Genomic DNA, 25482 nt, shown 5'->3' with positions numbered 1-25482 from the left:
TCTGCTACAGAAAAAATATAGATGGATCTCACAGATATAATAATAAGGAATTCAGACACAATAGACTATATACTGTATAATTCCACTTAATTGAAGTGTAAGAATAGGCAAGACGAATTTTATGGTATTAGAAATCAGAATAGTGGTTAGTTTAGCTCTGGTGGGGCAGGTGGATACTGACTAGGAAGGGAAATGTAGGAGATTTCTGGGGTGATAGAAATGTTCCATATATCGATCTGGTTATGTATATATTTCATAAGTGTATATATGTAAGAACTCTTGGCATTGTATACTTCAGATATGTGTACGTAATTGTATGTATGTTATGACTCAATTAAAAAAAAAAAAAGACATGGACTTTGCACCTAAAGATACAAAGCCTATAAGGAGAGAGACACAAATAAAACCAGGTAACAAGGTGGGGTAGACGCCATGATGGTAATAGATTGAGTACAGGTTGGGGGTGGAGGGAGAATTCCTGAGGGTAGGCTTTAGGGAAGGTACACTGGGCTCTGAAGGACGAAGGGATTTCGCCACGCAGAAAAGTCCAAGTGTGGGTTAGTGTGGCAAAGGCAGGACGGTGCTGGGGTGAACCTCGAGCGTGTGAGGAGGCAGGCAGTCCAGCACTGCTAGAAGGTCAGGTCTTCAGAGCACAGGGGTGGGGGAAGCCACTGAGGACACGAATCAAATAAGGCTTCTGATCTGTTTGTTTCAGTGAGTTCTCCATAAACATTTGTTGAACGAACGAATGAGCCTTCCCACAGTCGTGACACATCTGATGCCTGGAGTCACAAAATAGGTGTGTTGTGTGGCAGCAGGTACTGATGCGACGCAGTACTTGTGCGGCCATGGAGTCCCATTTCTTCTAAAATTGTTAATCTCCCCAAAGTCCAGTATCTTCCAGGCCCCAGAATTTGAAACCATCCTCACTCAGTTATGGTACTGACTCCCTGCTATGAAAGCTGAGTAACTTTTTGTCACTTTTTGTTACTTCTCCCCAACTTCCTTCCAACCATCCCACCATGTTTGACAGTCACATCTTGGTTGTTTCCTTCGCAGTTGCCTTTAACATCTTCCAATAATCTCCTTAAAGGGCAGTTTCCTTGTCTGTCAGCTTTAGACAATATCTCTCCACTATCTGTAGTGAACAATGAAGAAACGTGTCCGCACTCTCTTCTTTCCACCTCCTTTCCTCTACCTACTTTCAAATTTTTGTTAGTTATATATTATTACTCTTCCATTGCCAACTTTCATAGCACGCTTCTTCTATAATTAAGCCTAGCCTATAGACTTGGGTGAATTTTAAAAATTGAAGCTAATCAACAATATGATTGTGAAGATACCACTCCCTGGGGAACCACTTAGTATGAATGGACTCAAGAAAAAGAAATGTAATTCCACATGACTGAAACTTCGTGACAAGAAAAGTCTACCATAAGTCAAGAACCAACCCATCTTCCTCTAAAGTATTTACGGCTTCCTTCACTTCTTGAATTGCACGTCATCACCTTTTTGGATTCCTTTTTTGATTGAGAGAAATAACTCCAGGAGGTTTTCATTTGCATGTTTCTCCCCAGAAAAATACAGATGACTGAGTAATGAGCTTTCTGAACTCTTACACATAAAAAAAATATTTTGATGTCAAAGTTTGAGAGGATAGAATTTGTAGTTCAAAATCAATGTCCTCTACAGTTTTAAAGGCACTGCTCCACTCTCCTTGGGCATCTTGTTTTACTGAAGAGAAATGCCGATGTAAGATCTTATTCTCTCTGGAAGCTTTTTGTTTTTCATTGTTGATATTCCGACATTTCAACAAGATAGGTCTAAATGTTCCTTTTCATTAATTCCTATCTTGAATTCAATCTCTAGGTGTTTCTTCCACTTGGGAAATTTCTTTTGTTATATTGCTGACTATTTCTATCCCCCCCTCTCCCTCTGCCATTGTATGTAGTTTCTGCTTCTAGATCTCCTATTTGATGGATACGGAACCTCCAAATCTGGTCTCTATGGATATAATTTTTTTTTTCTCCTGGATGTTTTGCTCTACATTCTGGGATATTAGTTTTAACTTCTAGATGATCAACTTGGCCTTCATCCGTATCAATTGTGTCATTCATTCCACCCACCGAATTTTTTTCAGGAGTTGTAGTGTTAATTTTCAATAATTGTTTCCTTTCCTCTGAGTATTTCCTATTTTTCCCTATTATTTCCTATTTCTCTGATTATTCCATTTCAGAGCAACTGGTTCCTTACTGTTGCATGAAATAATCTCAATTATGGCCAGGGATACTAACGATTATTTATTTTAGGGGTCTCTTATTTTTGAACAATCTGCTTCATCTGGAATGAGCTCTTCTTTTTTTCTTTTTTCCATTTTAGGCCGTCTCCTTCTGCTATTTTTTTTCCCCCTCATGTTTGGTCATCCTGGCTGTCCATACGTATCTGTGAATGTAGGACTACATTGTGAATTTGGTATACGTGCTAGGATACAAGTTCTGGCTCCTGCAACGAGGACCCGTCTGCAAGAGTGGCTTAGATAAGACAGGGGTTTATTTCTGTCTTGTGTACGCCTGAGTGTAAGTGGCCATGGGCTGATATGGTGGCTTCACAGTGTGAGTCTCTTTGCGCTTGCTCCTCTGTCATCCACAGCATTTGGCTTCCAACTTCCACCATCGTGTCTACATTCTGGTCAGCAGGAAAGGGAAAAGGGATCACAAGACTGGGAACTGGACACATTATTTCAGGTCGCAGTAGCCACGTGGCCCCCTCTCACTGCCAGAAGGCCTTGGAAATGCAGTCCATAGCTGGGTGGCCATGTGCCCTGAGCAAATATTTATCACTACAAAGACAAGGAAAAGGATATTGATGCAACAATGAACCGGAGAGGGCTTCCTGTGAGGTTTCTGGTCTATTTTTCTGACAGGTTTGTCCTTGAATATGATAGTGAGATCATGAGCCCATCCTACTGGGGGAGGAGGGGTTCTAAGCAAGAGGGTGGAGGATTATGATGGCAAGTCTCCCTGTAAGGACTATGGGGAGGAAGGCAGCTAGGGGACTCCTGAAGTGGGTGTGGTGGTAGATTTCACTGGAGGCAGACTGCCCATGCCACCCACGTGCTCCCTGCTCCCACACTGGGTTGGCAGGGAGTCTGTATTCCCTCAGCTGGGCTTCTCTCAGACCCTGGCCCCGTCGCTTTTTTTAGATAGTATGTCTAAGATTGGGATGGCCTGCCACTGGCCACCTTCTTCCCCACGTAGAAGGCGAGAGGGGTTGAGCAATCACTCAGGTCTTTGGGGTCTCCTGCTCTGATTTCTCCGTCTATGCCATCTCGCGGGTTTCATATCTTCCTGAGACCTATCAATATTTTGGCCCGCATTCTATCTTGTTTCCCAATATTATGATGTCAGCCTTCCAAAAACGGCTTTACCTTCTGGCAATTCTAGAAGAGACGTGGTGCTGGACACCTACGTGCTGGTGGTTAGGAAATCACGTGTCGTGGTTCACTGGCAGAGAGGCCAATGCCCTTTCCAGGCTATTGACACATCAGGAGGAGAGATGGGTCTTTCCAGCTGAGGGCCATCATCTTAGAACCCCACAATGTCCACCCCCATGCAGTGTGCCCTAGATGGTCCCGACACCGAGGCGGCAAAACCCACCGAGTTCTACGAAGAGCTGGGACAGCTTATCTAGCTTGCCTGGGCAGACTGTGGCCCACCCACCGGTAGTCAGTGACCGGGACTACCCAAGGGGCCTGCAAGCCACTGTATGGGCACCTAGCATGCTGCTTTTGTCCTCTTTCAGCTTCTGGGGAGAGCCTTTGGAGGTAACTGATCACGAACCCTCTGTACCTTGCCACCCACAAGAGCTGAGAGTCACGTAGCTGTTTGCACTAAGAGCTGGGAGAAAGGGGCTCCACCTTGTCCCCCCCGGAGGCTGCCCCGGGGGCTGTCTTTAGTCTACAACAGCTCCCCTTCCTAAGGTCCCCTAGGCTCCCTACATAGTATAGGCTCCATGGCATGGCTCTGAAGGCATCTTCAGGGGCTCCTGCTTGCAACTTTAGGCTCATCTCTCCCCTTCTCCTTCCAGCCTGTGTGTTTTCACCACAGGGAGCTGCAGACTTCTCAGAACACACACCGTTCCATCACCCCAAATGCCCTGTCCCTCCTAGACTTGTAGCGAACTCCTCAATGTCCTTCAGACCCACCCGTGATGGTTAATATTATGTGCCAGCCTGGCTGGGCCATGGTACCCAGACGTTTGGTCAAATGTTATTCTAGATGTTTCTGCGTAGGTATTTTGTAGATGAGATTAACATTAATCTGCTCTGCTCTGCGTAAAGCAGACCCTCTCCAGAATGCGGGTGAATCTCATCCAATAAGTGGAAGGCCTGCACAGAACAAAGACTGACCTCCCCTGAGCAGGAAGGAATTCTGCCAGCAGACGGGTGGCCTCTGGATTCGAACTATGACTCTCTTGGGCCTGCAGCCTGCTGGCCCACCCTGCAGATTTTGGACTTGCCACGCCTCCATAATCGTGTGAGCCAATTTCTTAAAAGAAATCTCTCTCTCTCTCCAAATATATGTATTCACATCTTTCTGGTTCTACTCCTTCGGAGAGCCCTGACCTCACAGCACCCCAGGCATCAAATCCTCCAGCAAGCCTTCCGTGCCCCTCTAACATTCAAATACCGCTGTATGTCTCACACTGTGTTGGAGTTTGTTTACAGGCTTTTCTCCTCCGAAGACACAGGCTTCTCTTAGGCCAAGGAGCTCTCTCACTCGCCATTATATCCCTAGCACCTCGCACAGTGGCAGACACAAAAATAAATAGTACTTAATGGCTAATATTGGCCCAAGGGAAGGTGAGCTACTTAGAACAAGAGAGGACTAAAGCAGGTGGCCTAGGGGAGTCTCATTGCATAGAGGGAATCAGGTCAAATTCCTTGAAAGGGGTCCTGTAAGATGGGCCAGAGAGGGACAAGGGAAACAGTTCCCGAAAACCAGGCTCCTAGAGCCACTCCGAAATACAGGTCAGCAAAGGGCCTGTACAGTTCAATGTCGGGGCAGGCCCCATGGGTCGGCCTACAACCAGTCCAGCCTCTTTGGCCCCACCCAGGAACTCGGTGTCATTCCATATCTACAAGACCACGATGTCTTGTCAGGAATTCCCACTTCGGTCTTCCTTTTTTGATGACAACTAAGCTCCAAAAACACTTGGGGAATGCACTGTTTGTGACCTCGAGGGGAGCAGTTCTCTGTGTTCTCTAGCTTGTTACCTGATCCCCCCATCCCTCTAGCTGTGTCTTCATCAAGCAAGAAGATGTTGTCAAGTAGAATTTTCTGAAGCTGAGTTACAAAAAAAGGGGGGGGGGCTCCTTGCAACCCACACCTCCTTACATCCTTTTCTGCATCCGAACTGAAACCAGGTGGGTTTGAAAATTCTACCCTTGCGGAAGGCAGGGGCTGAGGATGCAGGACAGGAGGGGGACCCTTTCAGAAGCACCGCTCTGCATTTCCCAAGGCTCTGAGCACAGGTCTCTGGCCACCCGGTGCGTTGTGAACAAATAAATGAGTGAAGGAACAGACGGTAAACTGAACGGGTATAGCATACCATCAGTTCCTCCTTACAGAACAACCCAGGACCAAGTGCCTTTAATTCAGGAAAGAGGAAAACAGCCAGAAGAAAAGATAAGCTATAGACTGATGAAGGGACTGGGGCCTTAAGAAAGATGAATCACAGTGGGACGCCTGGGTGGCTCAGTCCTTGAGCCACTGACTCATGATTTCAGCTCAGGTCAAGATCTCACGGCTCGTGGGTTCAGCCCCGCATCGGGCTCTGTGCTGACAGCATGGAGCCTGCTTGGGATTCTCTCTCCCTCTCTCTCTGCCCCTTCCCTGCTCTCTCTCTCTCTCTCTCTCTCAAAATCAATTAACTTAAAAAAAAGATGAACACATCTTATGACAAGAAGACAAACTGAGAATCAACTGGGATAATTACAAGGGGGGCTGACATTACTGAGCGCTATGTGCCAGACGCTCTGCTAAGAACTTGAAGCCCGTCGAGCCCCCAAAGCAACCCGTGAGGCAGGTAGTATCTTTAAGTCCATTTTACAGATGAGGCAAGTCAGGCCCAGAAAGTCACACGACTTGCCCAAGGGCGCACATGCAATAAAGGGTTGGGCTGGGAGTCAAGGTTGGCAGGTGGCTCCAGAGCATGTGCTCCTAACCACCTCCCCTTGTGGCACTGGCAGCACTTAACCCCGGAAACAAGGAAAAGCTTGGATTTTGCTCAAGGTCAAGGGGATGGACCCAGGCCCGGGGATCTAGCCGCCTGGCTCCGCCCCCACCTCACTGTGCTTCCAGGGCAGTCATCCCTGATCTGTGCTGCCTGTTCCCATATTTGAAAAAAGAGGGTATTGCGCTCGGCTGGGTTCTGGGGACATTACCTACCCTGGTGCTCTGGAGTCTACTGCTCCCTAGCTGGGTCTGCCAGCTGCCCCGGGGCCTGCCCACCCCAGAAAGCCTCACGCTAGCCCACACTGAGCCCTCCAGCTAGGCCTGCTGGGTATGGACTCCCACTTCTTGCTGTTCTAGGCTTCTTTTCCAGGACCTGACCTCCTCTCGCCCTCCCACCTGCTTGTGATGCCCATGCCCCACACCTCTCCAGCTTCCCAACCTCCCCCTTCCCACTCCTTCCCACCTGGGCCCACAGTACTCCCAACCTTTCTGCCTCCTGACCTTCATTCACCCTGACAAATACGGAGTCCTGAACTCAAGAACCAGGAGGGGTTTATTGACACGAAAAATAAATACACCGGGGCCTAGAGCTACCCTCCCAAGTACCTCCTTCCAGAGCCTGACAATGCCAGCCCCAGCCTCCACCCTTCATCTTGGATCCTGAGAAGGTGGGCAGAGGTGGGACCTTGAGACTCTGGTGCCCTTTTCCTTTGCCCAGAACCTCAGAAGACCCGATAGCATTTCTTGTTTATCCCGCAGAAATGGGGCAGCCTCTGCCCGCTGCAGGCCAGCACCAGTGTGGCAGGGTTAAATGCCGCAGGACACGCCCCTGGAGGCTCTAGGGCATCTGGAAGGGGGACCCAGGGGTGGCCTGGGGAGGGAGTGCTGGAGGGTAGCCAGGACTGCTGGGTGCTGAGTCATGTCCCCAAAGTGCCAACCCTGCTCACTCACCTGCAGGGACTTCCCGTTCCCTTCCCAGAACTCCAAAATGCTCTAACACACACTACAATCCTCTACAAACGGGTTTCCCAATACGTTAGGCCCAAGTAAGTGATTCCTCTTTCCCAAACAGGATCACACCCTTGCCCTCCTGCACAGGACATGCACAGCTCCCCTCTCCCATGGCAGCGACAGTGGCACATTCTCGATTGCTTACTACACGCACAGGGCTGGGCATGAGCCAGTTTACGCTGTGTTGCCTCACTGAGCTAAGAGTCTCATGTGTTATATCTTTACCTACAGATTTTAGAAGCAGAGGCTATTGTTTAAATTACCTTTATGCTCCCTGTGCCCTCCCTGTGGGCGCCCACAGGTGTTTGTGGCTTGATGAGTGAATAAATGAATGAATGAAGTCACGATTGTGGAAAACCTTGGTTAATGAGTAGTTTACAGAAGTTACCTTAATTCTTTCCTGGAAGAAAGGAAACTAGGAAACTAGAAATATCCTTTTTTCCTGGAAAAAGGAGACCTCTGAAACTAGAAATATCCATCTGTTAATGAATAGAATTTTCCTTTTTTTTTTTTAAACGTTTATTTATTTTGAAAGAGACAGAGAGAGCACGAGCAGGGGAGGGCAGAGAGAGAGGAAGAGACGGAATGCCAAGTAGGTGCCATGCTGCCAATGGAGAGCCTAACTGCCATGGGGCCCGAGCCCATGAACCGTGAGATCATGACCTGAGCCAAAAATCAAGATGCTTAACTGACTGAGCCACTCGGGCGCCCCAATGAATAGAATTTTCTAAATGTTGAGTGTCATTCTCATAAACGTAACTTCTGCAACCTGCTATATTAGGTGGTGTTAGTATAATTCACATAACATACATTTCACTCTCTTAAGTGCACAATGAAGTGGTTTTTAGTATCTCCATAAGATTGTGCAACCATTATCACTATCTAATTCCAGAACATTTCCATCACTCCAGAAAGAACCCCGGTACCCATTAGCAGTCATTCCACATTCTCCTCCCCCTTCCCAGTCTCTGGCAACCATTAATTTATCTACTTTCTGTCTCTATGAATTTGCCTCTTCTGGACATTTTATATAAATGGAATCATACAATCTGTGGTCTTTTGTGGCGGGCTCCTTTCACTTAGCATAATGTTCTTAGTCATTTGCTTTAAAAAATATCAGTATTTCACGGAGTTTCTCAGAGCATCTTGGGCCCCAGGGGTTCTGAGGCCATAATGCCTGTGGTGACATGCTGGTCGGAGTCGGCCACCATGAGCCATCAGGACAGCATGGGGTCCGGCAGCAGATGTATGGAACCACGCAACATGGGAGCTCGATGGTAGTCACAGTCTGGGGCCAGCAACAGAACCAGTGGTTAGGAACCAGTTAAGCATGGGAATCGTATTCGGAATGTTCCTTGTGGGGTGGGACCCCTGTGGTGTACTCAGGAGAGCCCAAGGGACCAGCTACCTGCAAATCCCATTCTCTGGCAGGGAGAGAGGTATGTTAAGGACACCAGTCCTGGACCTGCTATTCTGGCTTTGAATGGAGAGCCCCATTTCTAAGATGGTCTCAAAGCTCAACAGAAGTTGTGGGTCCCCACGGCTTGGCTGGTTCAGATCTGGGGGGTGCAGAATGGACATCCCAACTGCTTCCCCACCCTCTCTGATCCCGGGCATCCTTTTAGCGGGGAAGTTGCTCCTGGCAGGAAATCCCAACAGGCTGAGTGGAGTCAAGAACGCTTTGGTCTTAGTTTGTCCATGAATTGATTAATTAATTAATAGTGAATTCCCTTTTTGTGCTTTTGTTTGTTTGCAATTTTAACTTGCTTTATTCCACAGAGGATCTGATACGGTTTACAAAAACAAAATAGGAGCATGAATTAAAAATGACAAACCAGGGAGGGGCGCCTGGGTGGCTCAGTCGGTTAAACGGCCCGGGTCATGATCTCGAGGTTCTCACGAACCTGCGTCGCGCTCTGCGCTAACAGCTCCGAGCCTGGAGCCTGCTTTGGATTCTGTGTCTCCCTGTCTCTCTGCCCCTCCCCAGCTGGCACTCTGTCTCTGTCTCTCTCAAAAATAAAATTAAAGAAATGTTAAAAAAAAAAAAAAAAAGACAACCCAATCCAGAGGAAATAGAAGACACAAGGCTTAGACCAGAAGGGATAAAAGAACATGGATAAGGAGGGGAGAAGGCCCCACATGGTGGCTGTATTCGGGGCCTGGAATCAGGGGGCAACTTCTTGGCAGTGAAAAGAAAGGACAACAACACAGCTCAGTGTCCTGATGATAAACACACCAGTTGCTCGGAAAAAAGCACAGCTCTTCTTGGCGCTAAGATATGAAGGGAATGTGTCTCATGCTGTTTCCAACAGGGAGCCATCCATGAAGTCATCCCTCCAGTACGACTTAAGCTCCTATGGGCTGGGTCTGCTGGCATCTAAGACTGCCCTTTATTTACATCATCGGCTTTTGTTTGGGAAACACTGTGCCATTCGGTGACCATCATTCCAAGTTTTGCCAGAAACATGTACCATCTGTTCTGTTATTTATGTAATATTTTCATTTACATTGACTTGAGCTTGCCCTATTTTTAAATTTTTTTTTTCAACGTTTATTTATTTTTGGGACAGAGAGAGACAGAGCATGAATGGGGGAGGGGCAGAGAGAGAGGGAGACACAGAATCGGAAACAGGCTCCAGGTTCTGAGCCATCAGCCCAGAGCCCGACGTGGGGCTCGAACTCCTGGACCGCGAGATCGTGACCTGGCTGAAGTCGGACGCTTAACCGACTGCACCACCCAGGCGCCCCATGAGCTTGCCCTATTAAAACATGGGCTCCACCGAAGCAATAGGGATCATAGGCGTAACTCTAGGATTTCACTGAGTTAAAGACGTTACTATTAACATAGATAATTTCACGCATGTTCCTCTGAAAATCACCTCACGTTCTACTAACGGTTTGTGTCCCACTAGTAGAACTCACGATGCACTGGGGTACATCTCCCTTTATGGACAGCAAAGCTTCCCCTCATCCCCTCCACCTGATGGAGTGATGGAGACGGTCTATGCACCAGACCTGGTTTAGGGTCTCCTTTCAAACCCTGTAATCGTAGAGCTGGAAGGGCCCCTGAGCAGCGTCCAAGTTAAAGCCTACATGTGACAGATGAAGATGCTAGGGCTCAGAGAGCAGAAGGTCCTTGTCCCAAATCACAAGGCCAGTGACAGTGTGAGGACCTGTCCCAGCCTCACCTTCATCATGGCTCCAGATGGATGGATAAGCGTTTATATAACTGAAGACTGGATCCCACTGAAGGAGGCTGGTTAATACACGGGTGGGGTCTCACCCAACTCCACGGCAAGCCCCGTGAGGGCAGGAACCATGTCCATTTTGTTCACCACGGTAAATCCAGCACCCAGCACTCTGCCTGGCACATAGCAGGTGCTCAGAAAACACTGGTGGGATGTTACTGCCAAGTTCAGGATGATGATCACTTCTGGGACAGCGGAGGGAGGGACCTCAGATTGTGCAGCGACTTCCAACTGTATTTGCTGAAGTGTTTTTCAAGTGGGGCCGTGGGTGTTCTGCCATTTGTTATATTATTGTCTATATTGTTGTTTCTATCTGGTTGAAATATTTTTTAAAATTTAAATATATTTGTTAAATACATAAATAAATACAATGTCCCTTAACAAGTGGTTTTTTTTTTTTTTTTCCTCCACTAATATAATCCTCTGTGCTGTAGCTCAAATGACTTTAACCGCAGTGGAAGAAATGGCTCTGATTTCCATCGATACCCTCGCTGGGGGTCTTCTCAGCTTTTCACCTCTTTCTCCACTTCCAAAGCCTGTGGCACTTAAGGGGTGAATCGGAGCACGACTGAGGCCAACCAAGGCAGAGGGTGCATCCCAAACCTGGCCATGGCATCACTGGCGTGGCTCACACAAACTGAAGTGATCCAGGAAGACAATTGGAGAGCCCCAGCTGGATGCGCAAGGGCTCCGCTGATGAGCGCCCCATCAGGGCAATGAGCGCTTCTGTAAAACCAAGCCACCAACCAACATCTGTGTTCCCCACCTGCATAAGACAAGTCTTGGCATATATATATATATGTATATATGTATGTATATATGTATATATATGTATATATGTATGTATATATGTATGTATATATATACACATATATATGTATACGTATATATGTATGTATATATGTATGTATACGTGTACGTACACGTATACGTATGTGTATACGTATATGTATATACACACACACACACACACACACACACACACACACTATTTTTTGGATCAAATGCCAGGTTAGGTTGTACATGGAGGTTGCCAAAGTGGACCCACAAAGTCTCAGTGTTGAGCTTGGAAGGGACTTTCTAGGGCACTGGCACTAGCTCCCAAAGCGGCTTGCAGGCCTCCCTTAGGGGCTACTCCCAGGAGACGACTCACAATCTGGGGCAACACAAGAGATATGGGAGTGCTGATGCATACGGGCACTTGTACTCCAATGTTTATAGCAGCACTTTCAATAGCCAAATTCTGGAAAGAGCCTAAATGTCCGTCAACTGATGAATGGATAATGAAGGTGTGGTTTAGATATACCATGGAATACTACTTGGCAATGAGAAAGAACGAAATCTGGCCATTTGCAGCAACGTGGGTGGAACTGGAGGGTATTACGCTAAGTGAAATAAGTCAGGCAGAGAAAGACAGATACCATATGTTTTCACTCATATGTGGATCCTGAGAAACTTAACAGAAGACCAGAGGGGAGGGGAAGGGGGAAAAAAGTTACAGAGAGGGAGGGAAGCAAACCATTAGAGACTCTTCAATACTGAGAACAAACTGAAGGTTGGTGGGGGTGGGGGAGAGGGGAAAGTGGGTGATGGGTATTGAGGAGGGCACCTGTTGGGATGAGCACTGGGTGTTGTATGGAAACCAATTTGACAATAAATTATATTTAACATTAAAAAAAACAAACTGGGACAACAGCACTTTTTCTTTCTTTTCTTTCTTTCTTTCTTTCTTTCTTTCTTTCTTTCTTTCTTTCAAACCATCAGGGGATGTATTCTCTTGTTTTTATAAAAATGGCATCACCCTATGCACATTACTCTGCATCTAGCTTTTCTCATGAACAATCTTTCTAGGCCAAAGGCTGACATTTTTTGAGCGGTTAGTATATACGAGGCACAGTCATTAGCACCTCACGTGCTCAAGCCTATAGGGAAGGCACTGTTATAATCCCTACCTTGCCAAAGAGGAGACTGACGGTCAGAGAGGTCATGTAACAGTTTGTAAGTAGTGGGATCTAGATTTGAACACTAGCAAAATCTGTCTCTAGACCCTGTGTTCCCAGTCACTGCTCTTTACTGCCTTCCTAAACAGATTCAGGGTCTGTCTCATTCCGTTTAATAGCTGAATAATGGGCCACAGTTTGGATACGGCACCTTCAAACTTTCTCTACTGCTCCGTTTTCATATATTTTTTTCTAATTTTTTTGCCAGTGGAATTTTGCATTAAACATCCTTTGCACACATATCTTTACAGATGGATGCTATTGTTCCGTAGGCCAGGTTCCCAGAAATGGGACCACGGGTCAAAGGGGTATGTGTGTTTTGGGTGAGAATAGCTATGAGGCCCACTGTTTGCCACAACTTCCTAAGGATGAGTCATGTGATTGGAACTCACCGGTTTGATTCTGTCTTGAGGACATATCTCTGACCCCTCTTCTCCAGGACAATCCCTGAGATGGTTGGGGAGAGTCTTCTCTTCCCTAGTTTCCATACATGTTCCTCTCATAACATGGTTGCATGTTCCCTGTGGCTGATCCAGATACCTCTTAAAGTACGGCACCTTCTGGGGTGACCTCCTCCTCATTGAAAGACACACACAGAGAGAGAGACAGTATTTTTTCTGATGTCAGTGGTGCAGTAGGTAGGATCCAAGGAGGTGGGGTTCCAAGTTCTTTTCAGCCCCTGCCAAGCCATACACCTGCCTCCCTGAGAAAAAGACCAACGAAATTCTACCGCCACATGATAAGAAAACGGACCTCATTCTTCAATTAGGGAAAATGCCAATGATTTTGGAGCTGGACAGACCATCAAGCATCTTCTAGCTCAGTGCTTTCTTTTACGAACGAGCCCTGGAGGGCAATGACCAGCTCAGGCTCACACGTGGGGTGTGGGAGCTGGGAGCAGGGTCACCGGGGGGTTCTTCTCTCCAGCTCTCTCTGCCTGCTGGTTCTTAGGAACCATCTTACTAGAAAGGCACTGTGTAAATATTTTGCTAAGGAGCCAAGAGAGGAAACTTACCCAGGCTGAGCGGCCCTGTGCTGGGCGCTAGCCATGGACACAATGCTCAATGAGGGCCATTATCTGGGAAGGGAGGGCTGTTTGTTCCGCTTCAGGACGGTGCCAGAGCCCGGAGCCACCAGGCTTGCCACTCCGGCTGCCACACAGAAGAGTCTCCTTGCACTCAGCAGACTCTGCGGTTACGCAATGCTGGGCCAGAAGGTTAACTCTCCCCAGACGGGAGCCAAGCCTTGGTCCTTCCTGCCTGAGCATGTCCATCAGAAAATGCTCAAAATTGAGGGCCTCCTTGTTTGCAAAAAATGCTCAGACCCCGAAGCTGCCGGTTTATTCCGAAGGGTGTAGTAAGCCCATCTGGCACCTTCCTACCAAGGCACTGGGTCCCAGCCACGGTGACTGCTCTCTGCTCTTCAAGCATCGCTCACGGGCCATGTGGCCCTGCTTCCCCATCAGCGCTCCTGCCCTTCTAAGAATGTTCCTCTTGCCCCTCCCCTCTACAGTGGTGCTGGTTGAGTGCTTCTCCCTCTCTCTCTATTTTTCTATTTTATTTTATTTCTTTTAGAGAGAGCGAGCGAGCAAACAAGTGCAAGTGGGGGAGTGGGACAGAGGGAGAGAGAAAACCCCAAGCAGGCTTCATGCTCAGCATAGAGCTCCATCCTCATGACCACCTGAGCCAAAATCAAGAGTGGGACGCTCAACTGAGCCACCCAGGCGCCCTGAGCGCCTCTCTCTCTTAAGCACAAGTTCTACCCCACGTTCACAAAGCCTTCCCCGACCACCCCAGCCATCAGTCCTGGAGCTGAAGGAGTGAGTTTTCAAAGCAAAAGAGACCTTGGATGTTATCTATCCAACCGCTCCATTTTCCAGATGAGGCTGAAAGCCGTTGACTAGCCTGAGAACAGACTGAATAAATGTGAGTATCCGCAGGGTTCTCCTCCCTAGACTCTCTCACACCTCACATCCCATCTGTCAGCAGATTATGCTGGCTCGGCCTTCAGACGGTTCCCAGAATCCGACCACTTCCCACCGCCTCCACAGCCGCCAGCCTGGTCTGTGACACCATCACCTCCTGATGACGACATCAGCCTCCCAGCTGGTCTCCCATCCTGCGCTGGCCTCCTGCAGCTCGGTCTCCACACACAGTCAGGGTAGACCTTTTAGGGCCCTCGGCAGATCTCCAAGGACTTCTCAATTATCTGCCCGCCTGCCATCGTCCCCTCTCCAGCCTCCTCTCCTCCAAGGCCCCACCCCTCACCCCTCCAGCCACACTGGCCCCAGGGAGGTCCCCCCCCATGTGATCATGCCTCTGCCCCGAACACTCTTCCCCAGGGAGGACACAGCTCATTCGCTTCCCCGTTAGTTCTTTGCTCAAATGCCACCCTCCGAGGCCCACCCTGACTGCTTGGTTCCTTTTCTTTCCTGACTCACCCTGCCACATACTATGTATTTTACTTAAGTACAAGATAATATCTGGGGCGCCCGGGTGGCTCAGTCGGTGAAGCGTCCGACTTCAGATCAGGTCACGATCTCAGGGTTCATGAGTTTGAGCCCCGCATCAGGCTCTGTGCTGACAGCTCAGAGCCTGGAGCCTGCTTCGGATTCTGTGTCTCCCTCTCTCCCTGCCCCTCCCCGGCTCGCGCTCTGTCTCTCTCTCTCTCAAAAATAAATAAACACTAAGAAAGAAAAAAGATAATATCTATGTATTTATTTTGTAGGTAATACAAAATATATGATATGTGACAAGGTGAATATGTGCGTCTCTTTCCCCTATCACAATGTAGCTCCAAGAGGTAGAATCCGCCTTTTGTCACCTAGAACGGGATGTGGTGTCTTCTCTTTTAGGCATGGCTGATTTTAAGGATGAGCCACCTCTAAGGATGGAGGAGGGTGATGGTGGCACCGTGCCACAGTGCATGTGAGCTGGAGGTGGGGGAGGGGACGAGTTTGGTGGCCCAGGCAGGATCAACGGAAGGAGAGGCTCTGAAGGCTCTGGGGAGGCCAGCCGAGAGGCTGCCCAGATGCTATATATTTAGGACCTAATAGGGGAAGAACCCAGACCTCAGCCGGGCCCAGGTAGGTCCGCTTCGGAACAGCTGATTAATTCCGAGAGAGGCTCAGAAGACCCAGGTGTGGCTGGCCCCTCCCCGCTTTCAGGGAATCTGCAAATCCAAAATCTATCGCTTTAAAAGCTCTCCAGTGGGAGACTCGTAGACCAGGCCACGTTTGGGGACCTCAGCCAAATCCCTCTGTGAAGAGCTTTATTCCCAGGAATAAATATCGGCTGAGCGAATAAAGGGAGAGCCAGAAGGGAAAGGGAAGGAGCTAAGACAGACCCAGGAGAGGAGAAGGAGGCCCGGAGCCACAACACGATCCCACGGGAGGGTGCCAACCAGCACCCGGCACAGACCGAATGGCTTGTCCCGACAGGTGGGACAGGCGGTTCCCGTTCCCACTTGCTCTCCCACACCTGCGGCCATGCTGATCGGAAGCCCAAATCTCGAGCAAACAGAACCTCGTGATTTCGCTTTTATTTTGACTGACAGTTTTATTTACCCATGGCACCATTTCTTTGAGGTTGGCCGGTTTTGTTCTAAAGAGGGGCCCGAAGGGCGTTCCCGGGTGACTGGCGGCTGACCCCTCTTTTCTGGGTCGGCCCCAGCCCGTCCCGACTCCGCTTCTCCGCACACTTCGTGGGCTCTTTCACGAAGAGCCTTTTCTTCTAGATGTGTGTGCTCATCCCTCAGGCGCTGGTCCTTAATCCCCTGCGTGTCTCTCTGCCATTTCTTGCCCTGATTCGCAGCTTCCACGGCTGCACACATCACCGGTGCTGCCCCGGAACTCCCCAGGCAGACGTTTCCAGCGGTGACGGCTCAGCTTGGCCAACCATCAAATGCAATATGCTTCGCGCCAACCTCATCTCTCCCCCTCTGCATCGGGTACGGCCATTCTCCTACACTTCCAGGCTCGCCGCGTCAGAACCACCCCAGAATCCCACCCTTCTGCCCCCACGTCACCTCTTCCACCCACCCCACCCGTCCCCTCGTTGGTTCAGCTGTGTGCCAGCCTGTGCTGGGGTCTGGGGACATTCACCATACCTCTTTTTTCTCCTCTCTCTGGGGAACCTCCAGGACCACCCCGGGCCCTGGGGTTGTGAGGGGAAGCCTGTGCCAAACTAGCCAGTCCCACGTCCACAAGTAATTCACAGAGTGATCTTGGGCAAGTCACTTCCCATGTCTGAGCTTGGGTGTTTTTATCTGCTCTTGGAAAAGATGATCCATTCCTGCTTCGCCTCTCCCCAGCCTGGCAGAGACGTGCACGGGTGATATCAATCTACAGAATGCGTGTGACCATCACCTTCAACCGTATTGCAGCCTTCTTCCTCCTACAGACCATGGCTTTAACCCTCTCTAGCCCCCCAGCCTCCTGAGACAGGGCTGTAGAATCTGTGGGGGTTTTTGATGTTTATTTTTGAGAGAGAGACAGAGTGTCAGTGGGGGAGGGGCAGAGAGAGAGGGAGACACAGAATCTGAAGCACCGAGCTGTTAGCACAGAGCCCAGCGCGGGGCTCGAACTTACAAACCGTGAGATCATGACCGGAGCCCAAAGCAGACACTTAACTGACTGAGCCACCCAGTCGTCCCAGAATCTGTGTTTTAAAGAAACACCCAGGGGCGCCTGGGTGATTCATTGTGTTAAGCATCCAACTCTTGATTTCAGAGAGGTCTGTGTGGAGCCTCTCCCAGTGTGGAGCCTGCTTAAGATTCTCCCTCTCTGCCTCTGCCTCTCTCTCTCTCTCTCTCTCCCCTGCCCCCTCTCTAAAAAATAAAAATAAAGAAAAATAAAGAAACACCCCAGGCAATTCTGTTGTAGGGGGTGGTCTATGAGCCACACTTGGGGAAATTCTGGCTCGAGAGATGTTCCAACCCCCTCTGCACCGCCCCAGCCCCGGAGCAGGCCCCACCCTGATTTCCAGGCCCAGGCCCCAGTCTCTCACAGGAGTCCCTCAGTGGTCACCAGGGTGGGCTGTCCGCTCACCAGCCTGAACCCAGAGCCGAGTGTTATTTCTTGCCATTTCCCCAGCACGGAGAGCCTTCCTGACCTCCCTCTCTCTGAACCTCTTTCCCACCCCGCAAGGTCCAACTCAGATGACTTCTCCTTCCTCCACAGACGTCAGAAGCACCTTGTCCTGGGCACCCCAACAGACACATTCCCTGTCCTTTCCATCCTGGGTTGCTGGCTGGCTTTTCACCATCTCACATCTTAGCTTCCTAGCCAGGCTGTAAGCTCCCTAAGGGCAGCCGTCTGTCTTACAGATCTTTTGTGTCCAGTAACAATGCTTCCCGAGCAGCTACAAACACTTAAACACACACCAGCACACCTGAAGGAGGGGGGCAGAATTCCTGCGTGAGGGGTGTCCTCTCTAAAGCAAGGACAGAGGGTGCTTGCACACATGCCCAGAGCAGAAATCCAGAGACCCCACAGAACCCCAGGGCAACGGTTCCTAATGTCGTGGCGGAGAAGCACGAGGGTGGGGGCAGAGAAGGAGATTCCAGAAGGAAGGAACTTTGGGTAAAGTGTGAGGAGTCCTTTCTGCACAGCAGTTGGGGAGGAGGAGGAAGAGCGACGGAGAACGGGAATGGGCTGGATGAGGGAAGCTGAGCCGAGGAGATGGACATACCCTTGTAGGTCAAATCCGGCCCGCTGCCTGTTTTTGTCCATGGAGTTTTACTGGAACACGGCTACACTCGTTCCTTTACACGCTGTCCGTGGCTGCCTTCACGCAGCACAGTAGAGGTGACCAGGTGCAAGGGAGACCGTGTGGCTCACAAAGCTTAAAATATGTACTATCTGGCCATTTAGAAAAAAAATGTTGCTGATCCCGGCCATGCATGTAGGAAGATATTGGTGGGTTTTAAGCAGGGGACAGCATGGTCAGATTTGTGTTTTATCTTTCTATCCCTCTGGGACAATGTAGGGATGGGTGGGGCAGATGAGCTGGCTGGAAGGGAAGGTGGTTGGGGGGCTAGTTAACTGTCCAGGTGGGGGGCAAATATGACATCATTGCTGTTGTTTATATAGAGATCTATTTGTTTATTAATGTTTATTTATTTTGAGAGAGAGAGAAAGCAAGCAGGTGAGGGGCAGAGAGAAAGAGAGAGAGAGAGAATCTCTCTCTCTTTTTTAATGTTTTTATTTTTGAGAGACAGAGCACGGGCAGGGGAGGGGCAGAGAGAGAGGAAGACACAGAATCCGAAGCAGGCTCCAGGCTCTGAGCTGTCAGCACAGAGCCCGACGTGGGGCTCGAACTCACAGACCAGGAGATCATGACCTGAGCTGAAGTCGGACGCTCAACCAACTGAACCACCCAGGCGCACCGAGAGAGAGAGAAAGAGACAATCTTCAGCAGGTTCTGCAGTGTCAGCACTGAGCCCGACGCAGGGCTCGGTCTCACAAACTGTGAGATCATGACCTGAGCTGAGATCAAGAGTCAGACGCTTGACCGACGGAGCCACCCCGGCGCCCCTGTCACAAGATTTATTAAGAGTTGCTGTGTGCCTGCACCGGGCTACGCCCTTTACACATACTCCCTCACTTCCTGTGCACAGCAAGTGCAGGTAAGTGCTGTTCTCATCTTACAAATAAGGCACAGAGAAGTGGAGCGGCTTGCCCAAGGTCACACAGCCGGTAGGCAGCAGAGCCAGAACGCAAGCCCAGTGCCAAGCTCGAGGTCTTCGGGGTCAAGCGTGTGTGCTTGTTGACAGATCCCTTCATGCCTCCCTGAGAATGCACAGAACACAAGTCTTCTATAGGAGAAAATCTTCCCTGAGTCGAGTCAGGCAGGAAGTGGGAGGCAGGAGTGTGGCTATTTTGGAAAAGCGACACGAAAAACCACGAAACTTCCTACCTGTCCCGTTTTGCTCCCATCTGTCCTCGGAAACAAGGCTGCCCCTCTCTTAGAGAAAAAGGTGTTTCTCCCCACACGCTGGCTTTGCCGCTGTGGCGGGAGAGAGTGCTAAGCTTAGCACACGTTCGCTATTTTTAAAGGACTGTATAAACAAACAGGGCTATGTAAATAAGAAAAAAATGAGGTCATCCTTTTAAAAATCTAAAAATGTTCTTTTTCTACGGGGTGAGCAGCAAAACCTCAGAAAGAGCTGGTGCTTTTTTATCCCTGAGCGCCGGCCCCTCCCTCCCTTGCACCCCCCCCCCCCCAGGGAAGGCAGGCAGCCTGTGAGTCGGGACTCCTGGGTTATATTCCTGACTCTGTGGGCTCTGCCTCAAATGCCCAAAGCCACTGCCCAACCCCAGCCACCAACTCCCTGGGGCATCGGTCCCCATCCCAGGCATTCACAAGACCCTCCTCCTGCATAAACCTGCTTAGAGTGCTGAGCCAGCTGCCCCCTGCCATCCTGCTTCCTCTATCCTGGCCCGAACCCGGGTCTGCTGAGTGGCTGCAAAGGCCTCTGCATGCTACTTAGAAGCCATTTGTGCACTCCCTCCATATCCAACCCCCCCGCCCCCGCCAACACCACAGGTTTCCCTGCACATATTCCAATCTCCCCACATTCTTCCAGACCTCCTCTCCCAAGCTGATAGCTGGAAGTCACTAGAACAGCCAGGGGAGCTGTGTTTAGGTCATCAACAATCATTAGGAGACACCCCAAGTTTCGGCAGGAGGCCGGGAGGCTTCACTGTTTCCCAAGAACTTCTTCCACTGACCCACCCCCTTGCCCACCCCCAGCCCTCAGCACCCTCAGCTCTGTGAAGCACAGAAATGAGAACCACCAATATTTGATGGGGGGCGGGGAGGGCTTTCAAACTGTGTTCCACGGAGGTATTTTAGAAGTTCTTCAAAGGTCACTCGAGAAGTTTATTCCAAAAATATAGTTCGACTCCTTTTAAATAAAACCATGGTGGAAAATGGACCTGTGCATTCAAACATGTGCCTTAGTACATCATAGTAACCCACCAGGTACACACAACAGGTGTGGCCAGCTTAACTTGGTTTGGGCAGAACTCAGACTAAAGCCTGGGCAGGTCTGGAACTTGAGTATAAAATGGGTCTTCAAGTAGAAAGATCGGAGCTCTTTACTGGACATGTTGCTTCTTTGGTTCAGGACTATACATCCTTACATAAAACCGCACAAACACATACACTCTGAAACTTTGCATGATATGAGAATATAGTATGTGGATTATCACGAAGACGTCATCAAGATTGTCTGCTTCCTGTCTGAGTGTTGTAATAGGAAGGAATGCAAGCTGTTGCCTGATACTCTCAGTGATGCAAACCAGAACCATTCTCCTCCTTTCCTAATGTCCATCTAACATTGAACTGAAGATCATTCGGGGCTGAAGGTAAGCGGTTAGAAGTCTGTTACCATTCACATCATCTTATAGATAATGATTTGGAATTTTCTTCATACTGTGCAACCAAGCCAAACAAAATAAAAAGGCAATATTAGATGTTATAGTTGGTATGTGATAAAATGATTATCTAGAGCAGAGGCCGGCAAAATTCTATAAAGGACCAAAGAGTAAATATTTTTGACTTTGTGGGAGAGACAGTCGGTCACAATTACCCAACTCTGCCACCAGAGCAGGAAGGCAGCCATAGATAATGTGTAAGTGAATGGCACGACTATGTTCCAACAATATTTTATTTACAAAAATCAGGAAAGAGCCTGGATTAGACCCGTGGGCAGTAGTTTGTTGACCCTTAATCTAGACTCTGAGATCTCAATGTTTTTATTGATGGACGTTCATAATAAATACATGTCAAAAATTGGGCACCTGGGTGGCTCAGTTGGTTGAGCGTCCGACTTAGGCTCGGGTCGTGATCTCGCGGTTTGTGAGTTCAAACCCCACACTGGGCTCACTGCTGTTGGCACAGAGCCCGCTTCAGATCCTCTGTCCCCCTTTCTCTCTGCCCCTTCCCCTCCTGTGCTCTCTCAAAAATAAATAAAAACATTAAAAAAAGAAAAGATAAATGCATATAAATAAACTGCCAATATGTTTTATATTATTGGCATTCCATGTACGATTCGACTTTTAAAAATGGCTTCTAAGACCGTAGAAGTTTGCATACTACTGGCCGAGGGCTTTGCTGCTGAGAAAATGCTCTAGTGTCTCTTTTCAAATGAGGTTCATCTTGACTTACTCAGAAATCACATTTACTCTGGAGAGAGCCTCAGTCCAGGTTCCCAGTAGAGGGGGGCCATGACTCCCTGCCCTCCAGTAACCTCAAACATAGCCGTTCCCAAGCTCACATAGTGTGAATGGGCCTCCCCAGCATAGGGGAGTGTGCAACGTCGATGAAGGCTGGCCCCCAGCTGGCTCCTACCTGATATCCCCACCTGCCCGGGCCTGAGCCCTCTCCCTCGTTCAGAGGCCATATGTTCCAGCACCCTCCGTGGTGGCTAGGGAGGCTGTGCCAGCAGTGGGCCAGGAGCACCTGGACACTCCAGAAGCCCTGAGTCGGCACCCCATTAATCACAGAGGCTTTTATTCCCCAGGGAGAGCACAGGAGGGGGTTGGGGGCCAGACTTCTTGCTGGAACTGACAGCTCATTTCCCTCTAGACCAGTCCCATCCCTTACGGATTCTTCCCTGCAGCTGTCAGAGCCCACATGGACAAAAAGGGCATTTAGCAGTAAAGTAGGGGAAGGCAATGCGAGGTCTGGGGAGGATCCCCACCTGTACTCTCCTTGACGGTCCTCCCATATCTCTTCCTGCATATCCGTCTGAGGTTTCTGTTTCCAGCCAGGTTCAAGTATTTCCTGCGCACCTACCCTAATAAACCCAGATCCTTCCCCGAGACTGCTGGCGGAGAAGACCCACAAAGGCTGTGACATACGCAGACGGAAACAACTGCTAAACCGTGGCACCACGAGACGTCCCATGATGCCATGGAAGGGGACCAACTCATTATGGCACTGTTGATTCCTATGAAAATGTCGATATTCCTGGGGAAGGGTCATCCTTGAAGCTGTTAATTGCCTTTCTTCAGGGTGCGTCTTGGTGGAGAAGAGAGTGCTGGGTCTTCTGTGGCCAGAGGCTCTGCTCCTTACTTGCTGTGTGATTGTCTTTAAATCACTGAACCTCTCTGTGCTCAGTTTCCTTATCTCTATAAGAGGGGCGATAGAACCAAGCCTCACTCGGGTCTGTGCGGTACTCGGATTTGCTGATAAAGTCCCAGGCCCCATACACAGCGTTGGTGGCTTTACTTCACTCTGACTCTTACGCTGGGAACCAGATGGCCAGAGCATGGCAGACATGTCACAGCACAGCAACCAGGAGGGCAGAGAGGTGGCCAACCTGCCTGCACGAGTCCGAAGGGCTGCTCACATTCGGGGATCCCTTACTACATGTCCAGCAACGTTCCAGGGGCCTTCCCTGCACCTGCACAGCAACCTGTGAGGTGGGCGCCATTACTTTCCCATTTTACAAGCAGGACCAAGCAACTTGCCTCCTAAATCATAAATGCCTCACAAAACCGGTAAGTGCCTGAGCTGGGATTTGAACCCAGGAAGGTCCAGAGCCTCCAGTATTAAGCACCACATCTAACTAGTTCGTGGCACATCTCTCAGAGTGAGGCACAGGGTGAGGCACAGAGTGAGGCAGTCCTTCTTCCTCAGAGTCCAGGGGTGACTCCCCCACCTCCACTAGAAAACCCCGGTCACGGCCTGGGTCAAGGGGGCCCACGTGGTGCAGCCGAGCTGTGGGCAGAGGCCTGGGCCCAGCTACCCCAAGGCTCCCCATAGAGGAAGAACAACTAGGTACGGTGGTGCCCTCTTCGAGGGCTGCCCGAGGCCCTAGCCTCCTCTCTGTAAGTGTGAAACCACTAGGAGGATGGGGATGAGGCATTGCTCACCGCACGCCAGGCTGGGAAGGCCCTCAGGACTCACAGCCAAGCCCAGAGACCCAAACACAGGGAGAGCATCACCAGAGTCCCAGAAAGAGGCCCCGGAGCACCCACACATCAGCTGCGTCTGAGTCAAGATACAGATTCCTGTTTCCCCCGTCCCAAGAGTCTGCTTCGGAGAACATGGGTGGGCCAGGAAATCTGCTTTGGTGGGGGTAAAGTTTATTTATTTATTTTGAGAGAGAGGCAGAGACGGCTCGAGTGGGGGAGGGGCAGAGAGAGAGGGAGACAGAGAATGGCAAGCAGGCTCTGCCCTGCCAGCGTAGAGCCCAACGCAGGGTTCAAACCCACGAACCGTGAGATCGTGACCGGAGCTGAAACCGAGAGTCGGCCGCTTAACCGACTGAGCCACCCAGGCGCCCCCTTTGTTTTCACCAGGCAACCCCTGCAACCTACTTCGGTGATTCTGACACACCCCGAAGCCAGGCAAAACATCCAAAGACATATTCCCAGCCCAAAGAGCTCTAACACCACACACCTAGCCTGAACCACAACCTGAACTTCTAACCTGGAGCCACAGAGCATACCGGAAGAGCTAAATATTTATATACACAAATACGTAGATGGACGCCGAGGCCCCTCCTCAGGCTAACTTAACCAGCATCTCTGGAGACGAGGTCTCGCTACTAGAAATTTTTAAAAACTTTCTAGATGATTCTAACGTGTAGCCAGGGCTGAGAACCCTACATCCTTTCACTTCTTTACTGCAGGGAGGGTCCTGAAGAGATGCCGCTCAGTCTTCAACACCCCCTGTGCTCCTCTGAGTAGTTAGGGGGTGGCCAGGGGCTCTTCAGGCAAGAGCCATCATGGGGGTGGGGGGAGAGGGGGACAGAAAAGACGGTGGAACTCTGGTGTGTGGGCCGTCATGTGAGGAGGCTCTCGAGAGGAGTTGTTGCCATGGACAGAATGGAAACTGAGGAACTGGGAAGACAACTGAATTTGGGGGGAGGCAACGTGAAGGCAGGGAAAGAGTGCTGACCCTCACGGTCTCTGCTCTTGGCCAAGGAAGTCCTGACGGCTTCCAGTTTCCACAGAGGCTCAAGGAAGGCAATAGTAATAATAACAACAACAATACATTTGGAAGAGGAAGAACAGTAGAGAGCTCATGCAAAAGACCAAAATGGCGCCCCCATCGAGCATACTCACTGATGGCCTGTTTCTTACCTGTGCTGAAGGCACCACTTTCGATGACCAAAACTAAAACACTGTTCTCTTTGGAAACCAGCGTTCATGTCCACTTCTGCTGCGTGGTCTTCCTCTCATGCTCTGCTCTTCCCTCTGGAAGGGAGAGCTTGCCTGGCCAGTATCTCTTGAGGCTCCACCACGAACTAGTTAGAGACTGCCAGGTTTGTGCCTTGAATCCTGCAGGAGACGGTCAAAAAAAGTATGATCAAAGAGGTTGCTAGGTCAACTTCTTCACACACAGAACAACCTCTGCCCAGTCCCAGGAGGCCCAGGCCCCCAGCTCCTCCCAAGCTGCCCATCTTGGGCTCGATCCCCACGTCCCTTGGGAAGACAGTATGGCATGGTGGTCCTGGTACCATGTTGTATCTTGCACACGGCACCTAACTTCTCTGAGTCCCCCGTTTCTTCACCAATAAGTAGGCAGAATTCTAATTCTAAGATGGCCCTCAAGGTTTCCCGTCCCCTGATGTACACATGCTGCATAATTCCCAGGACTGTGAACAGGATGGACTTTGCTCTCGTGCTTAGGTTATGTTACAGGACACAGCTGACCCCAAAACAGATTATTCCATGGGCTTACCCTACCCAAGAAAGTCCTTTAAAAGCAGAGTTTTTTTCTGGCTGGTCGCAGAAGAGGAAGTCATGGGAATTACAATCAGGGGGATTTGACTTGCAAGGTTGCTTCCTTGAAGATGGAGGGGGCATGTGGAAAGGCCACCTGAAGGGGTACAGAGAAGCCCCCCCCCGACAGCCAGCAAGAAAAAGGACCCGAGTCCTACAGCCAATGGATTGTATCTGGATTCTGACATCAAGTGAACAAGGCTGGAAAAGCAGAATTTTCCCCAGGGCCTCAGGACAAGCGCTCA

The 25482-nt window shown here is 49.8% G+C and overlaps 1 protein-coding gene across 2 annotated transcripts in view; it reads right to left on the bottom strand.

Annotated features, from left to right (window-relative positions):
• The window catches only part of HIVEP3 (HIVEP zinc finger 3), a 99016-nt gene extending 74215 nt beyond the window's left edge, over positions 1–24801 (bottom strand). For both annotated transcript variants that reach the window (XM_047082769.1, XM_047082770.1), the window contains exon 1: positions 24596–24801. The gene's annotated coding sequence lies outside the window, so the exon portion shown is untranslated. The remainder of the gene's footprint in view (positions 1–24595) is intronic.
• Between the last annotated feature and the right edge of the window lie 681 nt (positions 24802–25482).

This window comes from Lynx rufus, unplaced genomic scaffold (assembly GCF_022079265.1).
Source record: "Lynx rufus isolate CCGP_SWC_20201006 ecotype Redwood Valley unplaced genomic scaffold, mLynRuf1.p SCAF_2, whole genome shotgun sequence".
Classification (NCBI taxonomy): Eukaryota; Metazoa; Chordata; class Mammalia; order Carnivora; family Felidae; genus Lynx; species Lynx rufus.
Note: the sequence above shows the minus strand (reverse complement) of the source record. Positions and strands in the feature narration are given on the sequence as shown.